Source organism: Arachis ipaensis, chromosome B10 (genome assembly GCF_059453495.1).
Source record: "Arachis ipaensis isolate K30076 ecotype BB chromosome B10, ASM5945349v1, whole genome shotgun sequence".
Lineage (NCBI taxonomy): Eukaryota > Viridiplantae > Streptophyta > Magnoliopsida > Fabales > Fabaceae > Arachis > Arachis ipaensis.
The window spans coordinates 95,385,059-95,401,139 of NC_142435.1; the positions used below are offsets into that span (position 1 = coordinate 95,385,059).

The 16,081-nt window shown below is 38.9% G+C and overlaps 1 non-coding gene across 1 annotated transcript; it reads right to left on the reverse strand.

Moving 5' to 3' along the window:
- Positions 1-14,360: 14,360 nt before the first annotated feature.
- On the reverse strand, positions 14,361-14,464 carry LOC148580943 (small nucleolar RNA R71). The gene has a single exon (XR_015895532.1). It is a non-coding gene; the product is annotated as a small nucleolar RNA R71 (small nucleolar RNA).
- Positions 14,465-16,081: the final 1,617 nt, after the last annotated feature.

Consider the following 16,081-nt stretch of genomic DNA (forward strand, 5'->3'; position numbering starts at 1 on the left):
GTCAGTTTTCCAACGCAACTGAAAGCACATCAATTGGACGTCTGTAGCTCAAGTTATTGCCCTTTGAATGAGGCATGGTCATAATGTGAATGCCCAAGTTTAACTTAGCAAAAATTCTTGCTTCCATGCTGAATTTTTCACGATAAAGCTAAGTTCACTTAGTGAACTGAGCTTTGTGAGTGCAGATTGTGAAGCTTCCTTGATTTGGTCATGGGCCACGCTTTTAAAAGCATGGCCTAAGGCTCCAAAGTGTGCTCCAAATTCAAAGTGTGACCAAAATTCCTCTTTTCTTCTTTTTAGCTCATTTTGTGCTTTTTTTGCTTCTTTTTCTCCTTATTTCCTACAAAATTTATAAAATCAAAAGATCAAGGAAATATACCATTTAAGCACAAAAGAATGCAATATTTAAGCACTAATTATCAATTTCTTGTATGAATAAGCATAGAAAAATATGACATGGTGACATGTCATCAACTCACACTGAGACTATAGAGATTCCATTGAATTTACTAGTGCCATTCATGAGCTCTGATGAGTATTCTTCCTCTGAAGAGGATGAAGATGTTACTGAAGAACTAGTTGCTAAGTACCTTGGAGCAATGATGAAGTTAAATGCCAAGTTATTTGGTAATGAGACTTGGGAGGATGAATCCCCCCTTGCTCACCAAAGAACTGGATGACTTGACTAGGCAGAAATTACCTCCAAAGAGACAAGATCCTGGAAAGTTCTCAATACCTTGTACCACAGGCACCATGACCTTTGAGAAGGCTCTGTGTGACCTAGGGTCAAGCATAAACCTCATGCCCCTCTCTGTGATGGAGAAACTAGGGATCATTGAGGTACAAGCTGCAAGAATCTCACTAGAGATGGCAGACAATTCAAGGAAACAGGCTTATGGACTTGTAGAGGATGTCATAGTCCTAGACACTGGGAAGTGTATAGATGAATCCCTCATCCTTAGCAGACCCTTCCTAGTCACAGCGAAAGCTGTGATTGATGTTGACAGAGGAGAATTGGTCCTTCAAGTGAATGAGGACTCCCTTGTGTTTAAAGCCCAAAGATCTCCCTCTGTAACCATGGAGAGGAAGCATGAAAATCTTCTCTCAATACAGAGTCAAACGAAATCTCCACATTCAAACTCTAAGTTTAGTGTTGGAAGGCCACAACCAAACTCTAAGTTTGGTGTTGAGAGGCCATCATCATGCTCTAAGTATCTGTGAGGCTCCATAAGAGCCCACTGTCAAGCTACTGACATTAAAGAAGCGCTTGTTGGGAGGCAACCCAACTTTACTTATCTATGTTAAATTTCTATTTTCCATTGTTATTTTATGTTTTTTGTAGGTTGATCATGTGAAGTCACAAAAACAATTGAAAAAGCAAAAACAAACTGAAAAACAGAATGAAAAATAGCACACCCTGGAGGAGAAGCCTACTGGCATTTAAACACTAGTAAGGGCAACAGAATAGGCGTTAAACGCCTAGTCTGGCACCATTCTAGGCGTTTAAGGCCAGAAATGGGCACCAGACTAGCGTTTAATGCCAGAAAAGGGCAAGAAGCTGGCGTTAAACGCCAGAAATGGGCAGCAACCTAGCGTTTAACGCCAGGACTGGCAGCGGAGGGCGCTTTGTACGCCTAATTGGTGTAGGGATGAGAATTCCTTGACACTTCAGGATCTGTGGACCCCACAGGATCCCCACCAACCTCAACTCACTCTCTCTCTTCTTCACACCTTTTCATAATACTCTTCCCCAAATACCCTTCACCAATCAACTCAATACCTCTTCCCCAAAAATCCCTCACCTATCAAATCCTACCCTCTTTTCCATAAATCCTTCACCAATCCACATCCATCCATTATAAACCCCACCCACCTCACCATTCAAATTCAAACCACTTTCCCTTCCAAACCCCCCCATACATGGCCGAACCAAACCCCTCTCCCCACTACTATATATACCCATCTTCACCCCTTCATTTTTACACATCTTAAACACTACCTCTCCCCCTTGGCCAAAATACTATTCCCCATCCATCTCCTCTATTTCTTCTTCTTCTTTTGCTCGAGGACGAGCAATCTTTCTAAGTTTGGTGTGGTAAAAGCATTACTTTTTGTTTTTCTATAACCTTTTATGGCACTTAAGGCTGGGGAAACCTCTAGAAAGAGGAAAGGGAAGGCAAAATCTTTCATAGCATCATGATTGGAGAGGAAGTAGAAGTTCATGAGGTTATATCCGTAGAACTCTACAAGGTGGTGGACAAGTCCTCTACTTTGTCAAGGTTAGCCTTCCCTCATCTTACTTGTCACCTTTGCAATTCAGCTAGAATTGATATAGAGGAAGACACCCTCATTGATAAGGACAAACCCATCACTAAGAAAAGGATGGAGCAAACAAGAGATCCCACTCATGGACAAGAGCATGAGGAAATTCCTCATCATGAAATTTCTGAGATACCTCAAGGGATGCATTTTCCTCCACAAAACTATTGGGAGCAAATCAACACCTCCCTAGGAGAATTAAGTTCCAATATGGGACAACTAAGGGTAGAGCACCAAGAGCATTCCATCTTCCTCCATGAAATTAGAGAAGATCAAAGAGTCATGAGAGAAGAGCAACAAAGGCAAGGAAGAGATATTGAGGAGCTCAAGCACTCCATAAGATCTTCAAGAGGAAGAACAAGCCGCCATCACTAAGGTGGACCCGTTCTTTAATTTCCTTGTTCTTTATTTTCTATTTTTCGAATTTTTATTTATGTTTGTGTCTTTATTACATGATCACTAGTGTCTAAGTGTCTATTCCTTAAAGCTATGAAAATGAATCCATCACCTTTCTTAAATGGAAAATGTTTTTAATTGAAAAAAAAAAAGAAGTGCATGAATTTCAAATTTTAAAATAGTTTAGTTATTTTGATGTGGTGGCAATACTTTTGTCTTTCTGAATGAATGCTTGAATAGTGCATATTTTTTTTGAATTTGTTATTCATGAATGTTAAAATTGTTGGCTCTTGAAAGAATGATGGAAAAAAGAAATGTTATTTGATAATCTGAAAAATCATTAAATTGATTCTTGAAACAAGAAAAAGCAGTGAAAAGCTTGCAGAAAAAATATATATGCGAAAAAAAAAGGGCAAGCAGAAAAAGCCAATAGCCCTTTGAGCATCAGTGGATAGGAGGGCCCACAGGAATAAAATCCTGGCCTAAGTGGCTAAACCAAGCTGTCCCTAACCATGTGCTTGTGGCGTGAAGGTGTCAAGTGAAAACTTGAGACTGAGCGGTTAAAGTCGTGATCCAAAAGCAAAAAGAGTGTGCTTAAGAGCTCTGGACACCTTTAATTGGGGACTCTAGCAAAGCTGAGTCACAATCTAAAAAGGTTCACCCAGTTATGTGTCTGTGGCATTTATGTATCTAGTGGTAATACTGGAAAACAAAATGCTTTGGGCCACGGCCAAGACTCATAAAGTAGCTGTGTTCAAGAATCAACAGACTCAACTAGGAGAATCAATAACACTATCTGAATTCTGAGTTCCTATAGATGCCAGTCATTCTGAACTTCAAAAGGATAAAGTGAGATGCCAAAACTGTTCAGAAGCAAAAAGCTAAAAGCTCCGCTCATCTAATTAAGACTGATCTTCATAGATGTTTTTGGAATTCATTGTATATTCTACTCTTTTTATCCTATTTGATTTTCAGTTGCTTGGGGACAAGCAACAATTTAAGTTTGGTGTTGTGATGAGCGGATAATTTATACGCTTTTTGGCATTGTTTTTAGTATGTTTTTAGTATGTTTTAATTAGTTTTTATTTTATTTTTATTAGTTTTTAAATAAAAATCACATTTCTGGACTTTACTATGAGTTTGTGTGTTTTTCTGTGATTTCAGGTATTTTCTGGCTAAAATTGAGGGACCTGAGCAAAAATCTGATTCAGAGACTGAAAAAGGACTGCAGATGCTGTTGGATTCTGACCTCCCTGCACTCAAAGTGGATTTTCTGGAGATACAGAAGTCCAATTGGCACACTCTCAATTACGTTGGAAAGTAGACATCCTGGGCTTTCCAGCAATTTATAATAGTTCATATTTTGCCCAAGATTTGAAGGCCCAAACCGGCGTTCAAAGTCAGCATAGAAATTCTGGTGTCAAAACACTAGAACTGGCATAAAAGCTGGAGTTAAATGCCCAAACTGGCACAAAAGCTGGCGTTTAACTCCAAGAAAAGTCTCTACACGTAAAAGCTTCAATGCTCAGCCCAAGCACACACCAAGTGGGCCCGGAAGTGGATTCTGCATCATTTACTCATTTCTGTAAACCCTAGGTTACTAGTTATCTATAAATAGGACTATTTACTATTGTATTTTCATCTTTGGACATTTAGTCCTTAAACCTTTGAGGCTGGCCATTCGGCCATGCTTAGACTATTTTCACTTATGTATTTTAAACGGTGGAGTTTCTATACACCATAGATTAAGGTGTGGAGCTCTGCTGTTCCTCATGAAGTAATGCAAAGTACTATTGTTTTTCTATTCAATTCACGCCTACTTCTTCTCTAAGATATACACTCGTTCTTCAACCTGATGAATGTGATGATCCGTGACACTCATCATCATTCTCACCTATGAACACGTGCCAGACAACCACCTCTGTTCTACTTACAATAGCTTGAATGTGTATCTCTTGGGTTTCTAATCTAAGATTGGAACCTTTGTGGTATAGGCTAGAATTATTGGTGGCCATTCCTGAGGTCCAGAAAGTCTAAACCTTGTCTGTGGTATTCCGAGTAGGATCTGGGAAGGGATGACTATGACAAGCTTCAAACTCGCGAGTGTTGGGCGTGTGACAGATGCAAAAGGATCAATGGATTCTATTCCAACATGATCGAGAACCGACAGATGATTAGTCGTGCGGTGACAGTGCATTTGGAACATTTTCACTGAGAGGACAGGAAGTAGCCATTGACAACGGTGATGCCCAACATAAAGCTTGCCATGGAAAGGAGTATGAATGATTGGAAGAAGGCAATAGGAAAGCGGAGGTTCAGAAGGAACAAAGCAACTTCATACGCTTATCTGAAATTCCTACCAATGAATTATATAAGTATCTCTATCTTTATTTTATGTTTTATTCATATTTTAATTATCAATTCTCCATAACTATTTGAATCTGCCTGACTGAGATTTACAAGATGACTAGAGCTTGCTTCAAGCCGACAGTCTCCATGGGATCGACCCTTACTCACGTAAGGTATTACTTGGACGACCCAGTGCACTTGCTGGTTAGTTGTGCAGAGTTGTGATAAAGAGTTGAGATTACAATTGTGCGTACCAAGTTGTTGGCGCCATTGATGATCACAATTTCGTGCACCACTACCTCATCGATTACATCACATCGGAGAATGGAATGCTCTTCGGAAGGGTGTTTCATGGCTTTATCCAAGTTGAACTTGATTGTCTTGTCTCCGACCTCAAAGGAGTATGAGCTGGTGAAGGCATCAAATTTGAATTTAGAGGTCTTTAAGAAGGGTTTACGAAGCAAAACAGAGGAAGAGCTTCTATTCTCTGTTGGGGGCATCTCAAGGATGTAGAAGTTAATTGGAAATACCAAGTCCTTGATTGCCGCAAGTATGTCTTCCGTTATTCCCACAACGGTAATCACACTCTTGTCGGCTAAGGCAAATTTGGCTGCCGACCTCTTTAATAGAGCTAAATTCAACCGCACAAACATAGATAGTGGCATGATACTTACACAAGCCCCTAGATCACGCATACAGTCATGAAAAGCAACTCCACCAATACGGCAAGACACCAAATAAGGTCCAGGGTCGCTATACTTTTCTGGAATAGGTTTTATTAAGGAAGAGATGGAATTACCCAATGATAATGTCTCCAAATCACCTATCCTATCCTTGTGTGCGCACAAGTCCTTTAAAAATTTTGCATACTTCGGAATTTGTTGAATGGCATCAAGAAGTGGGATGGTTACTTCAACCTTCTTGAATACTTGAAGAATATTTAAATCAAACTCTGGAGTCTTCTTGGCCTTCTTTACCATGGAAGGGAATGCGATAGGAATGGATTCGTCCACTATAGCCTTCCTCTTGGGTTCCTTAAGGCTCACTCCTTCTTTCTCATGCCTTTTGTCTACCTCCTATTCTTCATGTGAAACTTCAACAACCACTTCTTCCTCATGAATATCTTTCATGATCCTAGGAGGTATCTCCTCCAATGTTATTCCTGACCGTAGTGTGATGGCATTGAGACCGCCCTTTGGATTTAGAAGGGGTTGGGATGGAAGATTAGAAGAGCTTGAGGGTTGGTTGGAGTTGTTAGAGGAAGGTAAGGTCATCCATGAAAGCAACTCTTGAATGTTGGATAATTGAGTAGTTATGGTACCAAATTGAGCTTCATGTTTCTCTACCACACCCTTAAGCCTCTCTTGCTCTTAGGTGAGTGCACGGTTGGAATCTTCAATTTGGTGCGTAGAGGAGAAAGAGGATTGGTTGGATTGTTGCCTATGATGTGGTGCTTGGTATTTTGGGTAGTTGTTTTTATTTTGATAAGGTGCTTGGTTGTAATGATTTTGGTTGGCTTGGTGGTTGTTGTTGTTATGGTTGTATTGGGATGAAGATTGGTTGTTGTTGTTGTAGTGAGAAGAAGAGTTGTTCCATCTTTGATTTTGATTGCTTCCTTGTGCATTGTCCTTCCACCCATAATTAGAGTTATTGCCATGAGAGTAGTTGTTTTGGCCTTGAGAGCGATAGGGTGGGCGATTGTTATAATTCACATTGGCTACGGCAAGGGTGTACTCCTCTTGAATTTGGTGACATTGATCGGTGTAATGTGTGGTGATAGAGAACAAACCACAAATTCTAGGAGGACCTTCAAGTTGAGGAACTTGGGGTGGGGCTTGGATGGCTTGGATGGAATAGAAAGGAAAAGCAGTTGCTTCCACCTCCGAATCTTGGGATATGGAGAGATTCATCACCAAAGCTCATCAAGACCACTTCTATGAAGTAGTGGCAAAGAAAATGGCGATTCCTAAAGTCCCCTTTAGGATAATAAAGAATGATTACCCAGATATCTGAAGAGAAATCCGGAGGAGAGGTTGGAATGTCCTAACCAATCCTAAACCGGAAATTGAGATCTTGATGGTGTAAGAGTTCTACGCTAATGCATGGGTCACTAAAAACCATGACACTAGTGTGAACCCTCATCCCAAGAATTGGAGCACCATGGTCCGAGGGCGTCTCTTGGATTTCAGCACGGAGGGTGTAAGGTTTGCGCTCCATTTGCCAATGATGCAAGGAGACCCACATCCTTACACTAGGAGAGTCAATTTTGACCAGAGGCTGGACCAAGTCCTTTCATATATTTGTGTGGAAAGAGCTCAGTGGAAGAGGGATGCTCAAGAAAAGCCTATCCAACGAGAAGGCTTGACCTCAAGCCAGTAGCTAGAGGATGGTTAGAATTTAACCCACGCTCTATCATCCCTACAAGCAATCGGTCAGAAGTGACTATTGACAGAGCCATCATGATTAGAAGCGAGGTGGAGGTACATGAGGTAATACCTCAAGAGTTGTACAGGAAAGGTGAAAAGCCTTCCTGATAAACCCCAATTTTGTGGTTTATATTGTGTAGAATTTGGGGTGTTTTGTCAATATTTTCCGCACTCATTCATATAAATTACATGGTTTTGTGTTTCCGTCCTAATTTCACTTCATGGTTGAAAAGATGCATCTTTTACCTCAAAAATGCTATATTTTAATCCTCTTCTATTACCATTTGATGCTGTGATATGTTTGTAAAGTGATTTCAGAGTTTATAGGGCAAGGATGGCCAATAAGAGAGAAAGGAAGCATGCACAAGTAGAAAGAACATGAAGAATGGAGATTTGGGAAATTGGCTGCGACACGCACGCGTGGGAGCATGTTGCTAGGATTGGCGCACAAAAGCTGACGCATTCGCGTGGATGAGTAAAAATCTCACCGATGCGTATGCGTGCCTGACGCGTACGCGTGGATTGCAAAACTCAGATGACGCGCACGCGTGGTCGACGCGCACACGTGACGCTCGGCACGTGACATCATTAATGAACTTGTGGCTGGCGATTTCTGAGGAGTTACAGGCCCAATTCCAACTTAGTTCTGCATGGAAAAGACCTAGGAATTGAAGGGGGTAAGAGGGGATCAATCATTTTACACTTTACACACAATTGTAGCTAGTTTTGGGCTCTCATGTTCTAGGGAGAGAAACTCTTATTTTCTCTCTAGATCTAGTTGTATTTGATCTTCCGTTGTTGAAATTCTGAATTGGTTTTGTTAATTTTAGTTTCAATTACTTAATTTGAATTCCCTAGTATAATTTTATTTAGATCTTGTGTTTGAATTTTCTTGTTATTTCTCATTTTCTTCTCATTTTATAAATTTTGTAGATCTAGAATTCCTATTAGTGCATTGATGTTTTCTATGATTAATAGTGTTATTTGAGTTATTTTCTATTGATAATTGTTAGTGGGTATTTGTAGTTTCCAATTAATTTGCAATTTGAATATGTCTTTTATTAATGCATACCATGTGTTTGATGAAATATTTCCTTTGATTATGGAGTAGTTTTCTTTACTCTTTGCCTAGGCTAAGGGAATTGGGTAAACTTGAGTCATTGGGTCTAATTGATTTGGTGATTTGAGAGCCCTATTGGTCAATTTGATACCCATTGACACCAATCTACTACTAAGTCAATTAGTAGTTGGATTGGGACTTATGAGTTGAGATTGAGCAAGCCATTTAACATACTTCAAGCTTGGAAGTAGACATTATACGTACTTCAAGCATAGAGGTAGACTTAATGAGCTTGGTTCCTCATAATTGTCAAGATATAGTTATTAGACAAGGATGGTGACCCCAATTCCTATGCCTAGCCAAGAGTGCTTTTTATCGTTCATATTTGAAACCCAAAAATCCCAATTGTTTAGTTCTTGTTGCAGCTAGTTTAGTCGTTTACTTAGTCTTAGAATAGAAGTAGCTTATATGTTCTCTTGCTAGATTGAAATTGCTCATACCCTAAGATTTCTTGCATGTTAAGTTTAGTAGATTAAAGTCTTGCTTATGACTCCCAACCCCGAAATTCTAACCAATATCGATGCGCATGTTTGCCCATTCTCTTGAAGACGATCCGAGACCAATACTCTCGGTTACTTTATATTGGGGTTGAACTTTGTGACAACTATAATTCTAAATTTGATTGGTAGGATTACATGTTGGTCTAGGACTATACTTGCAACGTGACTATATTTTTGTGAAATTCTTTACCAACGACAATCTTCTCTTATCAAATTTTTGGTACCGTTGCCGGGGAATGGTTGCAACGTATGCCTTGATATTGGTTATGTGAATATGTGAATAGTGTAGATAGATTACGTGCCTTCAATATTTTTGTTTCTAGTTTAGATTTTTTTGTATGCATGAGCTATGAATTCTAAGTTGGATGACTCGGTCCCAACCGAACTCTAGCTTAGCCGAGTTTGATCCTAAGATTGAAAAAACTTTGTTGCACACTCAGCAAGCTAGGCGGCGGTTACGTTACATGACTAATACTTTGGCCTCTCTTGAGGGATTTGCCGAACCACTTGACGGAACCGATAGCAACTTAGAGTCCATTACTTCTTATTCTTCGGTTGACACCACTAATACATCTTTGCTTTCTACAGGTGAACATTATATGGCAGAGCTACGTAGGATAATCTTTCATGAACAAGGGGCTCCGGATCTTATTCTTCAACCATTGCAAGCTAGATATCCAAATCTTGATCCAAACTTTGAGTTGAAGAATAGTTTGATTAATTTGCTTCCCAAGTATCATGGACTTCCAGGCCAAGACTCCATTAGACATCTAAGAGATTTTCAAGTTGCTTGTTCTACGGCTCGAAGGCATGGTGCCGATGAGATTGCTACTATGGTTTTTACCTTCCCCTTCTCTCTTGAGGTGCAAGCAAAAGAGTGGTTCTACTCCCAACCAGATGAAGTTGTGACCGAATGGGATTTGTTGAGAAGAGAGTTTTTAGTCAAGTTCTTTCTGCCAGAGAAGACTGATTACATCCAGAAAGAATTCTCCGGTATAATGCAAAGGGACCAAGAGACCTTACATGAATATTGGACTCGATTCAAGAGGTTATTGGAATCTTGTCCACACCATGGATTGGACATTCACTTGCTCATTAGTTATTTCATTAGAGTTCTTTGCGCGGTGGTTCCCTTTCCAAGAACAAGATGGCAGCGGAAGCTTGGAGCTTGATAAATGATGTTGCCGAGGCTACACAACATGTAAGGGTGAGGAACACTCCCCTCAAGGGTGTGGTGGAAGCACCTCCTTCCGAATCAAGTTTGACCAAAGTGCTTGGGGACATGACTACTCTCCTCACGGAGATGCGCAAGGAACAAAAAGCATTTTATTCAATCCAAGCCGTCCAAGGTCCACCCCAAATCCTCCAACTTGAAGGGCCTCCTAGAGTATGTGGTTTATGCTCTAGCACCGCACATTACACCAATCAATGCCATCAAGTTCAAGAGGATGATACCCTTGCAGTAGCCAATGTGAACTATAACAACCGTCCACCTGATGAGCGGATAATTTATAGACTTTTTGGCATTATTTTTAGGTAGTTTCTAATATGTTTTAGTTACTTTTTATTATATTTTTATTAGTTTTTATGCAAAAATAATATTTCTGGACTTTACTACGAGTTTGTGTGTTTTTCTATAATTTCAAGTATTTTTTGGCTGAAATTGAGGGACTTGAGCAAAAATCTGATTCAGAGGCTGAGAAAGGACTGCAGATGCTGTTGGATTCTGACCCTCCTGCACTCGAAGTATATTTTCTGGAGCTGCAGAAGCCCAATTGGCATGCTCTTAATTGCGTTAGAAAGTAGACATCTTGGGCTTTCCAGCAATGTATAATAGTTTATACTTTGCCCGAGATTTGATGGCCCAAACTGGCGTTCAAACGCCCACGAGAGACCCTTTTCTGGCGTAAAACGCCAGAACTGGCACCAGAACTGGAGTTAAACGCCCAAACTGGCATCCAAGCTGGCGTTTAACTCTAGAAATGGCCTATGCACGTGTAAAGCTCAATGCTCAGCCCAGGCACACACCAAGTGGGCCCCGGAAGTGGATTTCTGCACTATCTGCACTTAGTTACTTATTTTTTGTAATCCTTAGTAACTAGTTTAGTATAAATAGCACTTTTTACTATTGTATTTGGATATCTAGGATCTTTAGACTGGGAGGCTGGCCATTCGGCCATGCCTAGGTTATTTTCTCTTATGTATTTTCTACGGTGGAGTTTCTACACCTCAAAGATTAAGGTGCGGAGCTCTGCTGTTCTTCATGAATTAATGCAAGTACTATTGTTTCTCTTTCAATTCACGCTTGCTTCTTCTCCAAGATATATTCTCGTACTTAATTCAGTTAAGTCAGAATGAAGGAGTGACCCGTGACAATCACCCACTATCTTCGTTACTCGCTTAGCCAAGATCCGCGTGCCTGACAACCACAAGCGGTCTACATGATGTTCAACGTAGTCATTGGACGACAGCCAGAGTATATTCTCTTGGGTCTCTAATCCACGGATTGAGTCTGTGAGATTAGAACCTTCGTGGTAGAGGCTAGAACCAATTGGCAGCATTCCTGAGATCCGGAAAGTCTAAACCTTGTCTGTGGTATTCCGAGTAGGATCTGGGAAGGGATGACTGTGACGAGCTTCAAACACGCGAATGTTGGGCGCAGTGACAGTGTGCAAAAGGATAGAGAGATGATTAGGCGTGCGGTAGCTGTACCTGGTATTTTTCATCCGAGACGAGAAATCCAACAGTTGATTAGCCGTGCAGAAACCGTACCTGGTGTTTTTCATCCGAGAGGATCATACAGCTTGCCATGGAAGGGAGCACGCATGATTGGAAGAAGACAATAGGAAAGCAGAGGTTCAGAAGCAACAAAGCATCTCCAAATGCTTATCTGAAATTCCTACCAATGAATTACATAAGTATCTTATTTTATTTTATGTTTTATTTATCTTTTAATTATCAAAACCCCATAACCATTTGTATCTGCCTGACTAAGATTTACAAGATGACCATAGCTTGCTTCAAGCCGACAATCTCTGTGGGATCGACCCTTACTCGCGTAAGGTTTTATTACTTGGACGACCCAGTGCACTTGTTGGTTAGTTGTGCGGAGTTGTGAAAAGTGAGATCACAATTCCGTGCACTAAGTTTTTGGCGCCGTTGCCGGGGATTGTTCGAGTTTGAACAATTGACGGTTCATCTTGTTGCTTAGATTGGGTAATTTTATTTTATGTTTAAGCTTTTTATTTTTATTTTTGAAAAAAAATACAAAAAGAAATTCAATAAAACCATAAAAACCAAAAAAATTTTATGTTTCTTGTTTGAGTCTTATGTCAAATTTTAAGTTTTGTGTCAATTGCATGTTTTTAATTTTTCTTAAAATTTCCGAAACTTCATGCATTATGTTCTTCATGATCTTCAAGTTGTTCTTGATGATTTTCTTTGTTTGATCTTTACATTTTCTTGTTTTGTGTCTTTTCTTGTTTTTCACATACATTTTCGAATTATTAGTGTCTAAAGTTTAAAAATTTTTAAGTTTGGTGTCTTGCATGTCTTTCTTTTCTTAAAAATTTTCAAAAATATGTTCTTGATGTTCATCATGATCTTCAAAGTGTTCTTGGTGTTCACCTTGACATTCAAAGTGTTCTTGCATGTATTATTTGTTTTGATCTTAAATTTTTATGTTTTGTTTTATTTTTTTGTTTTTCTCTCTCCTCATTAAAAATTCAAAAGTAAAAAAAAAATATCTTTTCCTTATTCTTCTCATTATTTTCGAAATTTTGAGTTGACTTGGTAAAAAATTTTTAAAATTTAGTTGTTCCTTGTTAGTCAAGTCAAAAAAATTTCCATTTAAAAACTTTATCTTTTCTAATCTTTTTCAAAATCAATTCTTTTTCATTTTTTTAATGTTTTCGAAAATTTTAAAACTAATTTTTTTTAAAAAAATATTTTTCTTAATTTTATTTCATATTTTCGAAAATCCTTGCTAACAATTAATGTTTTGATTCAAAAAAAATTCAAGTTTGTTACTTTCTTGTTAAGAAAGGTTCAATCTTTAAATTCTAGAATCATATATTTTTAGTTTCTTGTTAGTAAAGTCATCAACTTTAATTTTAAAAATCAAATCTTTTTAATTTTTTTTCAATTCTTTTTCAAAATAAATTTCAATCATATCTTTTTAAAATTTTAATTTCAAAATCTTTTTCTAACTTCTTATCTTTTCAAAATTTATTTTGAAATCTTTTTCAACTAACTACTTGACTTATTTGTTTTAATTTTAAAAAATTTACTATTTCTTTTCTTTTTCAAAACCGCCTAACTACTTTTTCACTTCTCATTTTTGAAAACAACTAACCACTTTTTCAAAATTCTTTTTAATTAACTAATTGTTTTATATTCAAATTTTATTTTATTTCTTTTAATATTTTCGAAACTAACTTAATTAATTAAATAAAAATAAAAATATTTTTCTTGTCCCTCTTCTTAAAATTTGAATACTCTCTCTCTCATCTCTTTCTATTTATTTATTTAATTACTAACACTTCTCTTCTACTCATAATTCGAACCCCTATCTCTTCTCTCTGTTCGAATTACTCATCTACTCTCTCTTCTCATTTGTCTATTCTTCTATTCTTCTACTTACATAAAGGAATCTCTATACTGTGACATAGAGGATTCCTCTTCTCTCTTTGTTCTCTTCTTTTTCATATGAGCAAGAACAGGGATAAAGGCATTCTTGTTGAAGCTGATCCTAAACCTGAAAGTACTCTGAAGAGGAAGCCAAGAGAAGCTAAAGCACAACACTCCGGAGAGGACCTTACAGAAAATTTCGAAAAAGAAGCAGACATGGCAGCCGAACCCAACAACAATGGTGGAGATGCAAGGAAGATGTTTGGTGACTTTACTGCACCAACTTCCAACTTCTATGGAAGAAGCATCTCAATTTCTGCAATTAGAGCAACCAACTTTGAGCTTAAGCCTCAATTAGTTTCTCTAATGCAGCAGAATTGCAAGTTTCATGGACTTTCATTGGAAGATCCTCGTCAGTTCTTAGCTGAATTCTCGCAAATCTGTGATACTGTTAAGACCAATGGGGTTAATCCCGAGGTCTACAGACTTATGCTTTTCGCCTTTGTTGTAAGAGACAGAGCTAGGATATGGTTGGACTCACAACCTAAAGAAAGCCTAAACTCTTGGAAAAAGTTATTCAATACTTTCTTGGCCAAATTCTTTCCACCTCAAAAGATGAGCAAGCTCAGAGTGGAAGTCCAAACCTTCAGACAGAAGGAAGGTGAATCCCTCTATGAAGCTTGGGAAAGATACAAGCAATTGATCAGAAGGTGTCCTTTTGACCTGCTTTCATAATGGAGCATCTTATGTATATTCTATGATGGTCTATCTGAATTGTCCAAGATGTCATTGAACCACTCTGCTGGTGGATCTCTTCATCTGAAGAAAACACCTGCAGAAGCCCAGGAACTTATTAAAATGGTTGCAAATAACTAGTTCATGTATACTTCTGAAAGAAATCCTGTGAATAATGGGATGACTCAGAAGAAAGGAGTTCTTGAGATTGATACTCTAAATGCCATATTGGCTCAGAACAAAATATTGACTCAGCAAGTCAATATGATTTCTCATAATCTGACTGGATTGTAAGCTGCATCCGGCAGTACTAAAGAAGCCTCCTCTGAATGAGAAGCTTATGACCCTGTGAATCCTGCAATGGAAGAGGTGAATTACATGGAAGAATCCTATAGAAATACCTATAATCCTTCATGGAGAAATAATCCAAATTTCTCATGGAAGGATCAACAGAAGCCTCAACAAGGCTTCAATAATAATAATGGTGGGAGAATTCGGTTTGGCAATAGCAAGCCTTTTCCATCATCTTCTCAGCAACAGACAGAGAATTCTAAGCAGAGCCTCTCTGACTTAGCGACCATAGTCTCTGATCTATCTAAGACCACTCTCAGTTTCATGACCGAAACAAGGTCCTCCATCAAAAATTTGGAGGTACAAGTGGGTCAGCTGAGTAAAAGAGTTACTGAAATCCCTCATAATACTCTCCCAAGCAATACAGAAGAGAATCCAAAGAGAGAGTGCAAGGCCATCAATATACCCAAAGTGGCCGAACCTATAGAGGAGGAAGAGGCAGTGATTTCCAGTGAGGAAGACCTCAATGGACGTCCACTGACCACTAAAAAGTTCCCTAATGAGGAACCAAAGGAATCTGAGGCTCATATAGAGACTATAGAGATTCCGCTGAACTTACTGTTGCCATTCATGAGCTCTGATGAGTATTTCTCCTCTGAAGAGGATAAAGATATTGTTGAAGAGCAAGTTGCTAAGTATCTAGGAGCAAACATGAAGCTGAATTCCAAGTTATTTGGTAATGAGACTTGGGAGGATGAACCTCTATTGCTCATCAATGAACTGAATGCCTTGGTGCAACTAAAATTACGTCAGAAGAAACCGGATCCCGGAAAGTTCTTAATACCTTGTACCATAGGCACCATGACCTTTGAGAAGGCTCTGTGTGACCTGGGGTCAGGAATAAACCTCATGCCACTTTCTGTAATGGAGAAACTAGGGATCTTTAAGGTACAAGCTGCAAGAATCTCACTAGATATGGAAGACAAATCAATGAAACTTGCTTTTGGACTTGTAGAGGATGTCTAAGTGAAGGTTGAAGGCCTGTACATCCCTGCTGACTTCATAATCCTAGACACTGGGAAGGATGAGGATGAATCCATTATCCTTGGAAGACCCTTCCTAGCCACAGTAAGGGCTGTGATTGATGTGGACAGAGGATAGTTAGTCCTTCAATTGAATAAGGACTACCTTGTGTTTAAGGCTCAAGAATCTTCTTCTGTATCCATAGAGAGGAAGCATGAAAAGCTTCTCTCAATACAGAGTCAAACAGAGCCCTTACACTCAACTTCTAAGTTTGGTGTTGGGAGGCCACCATT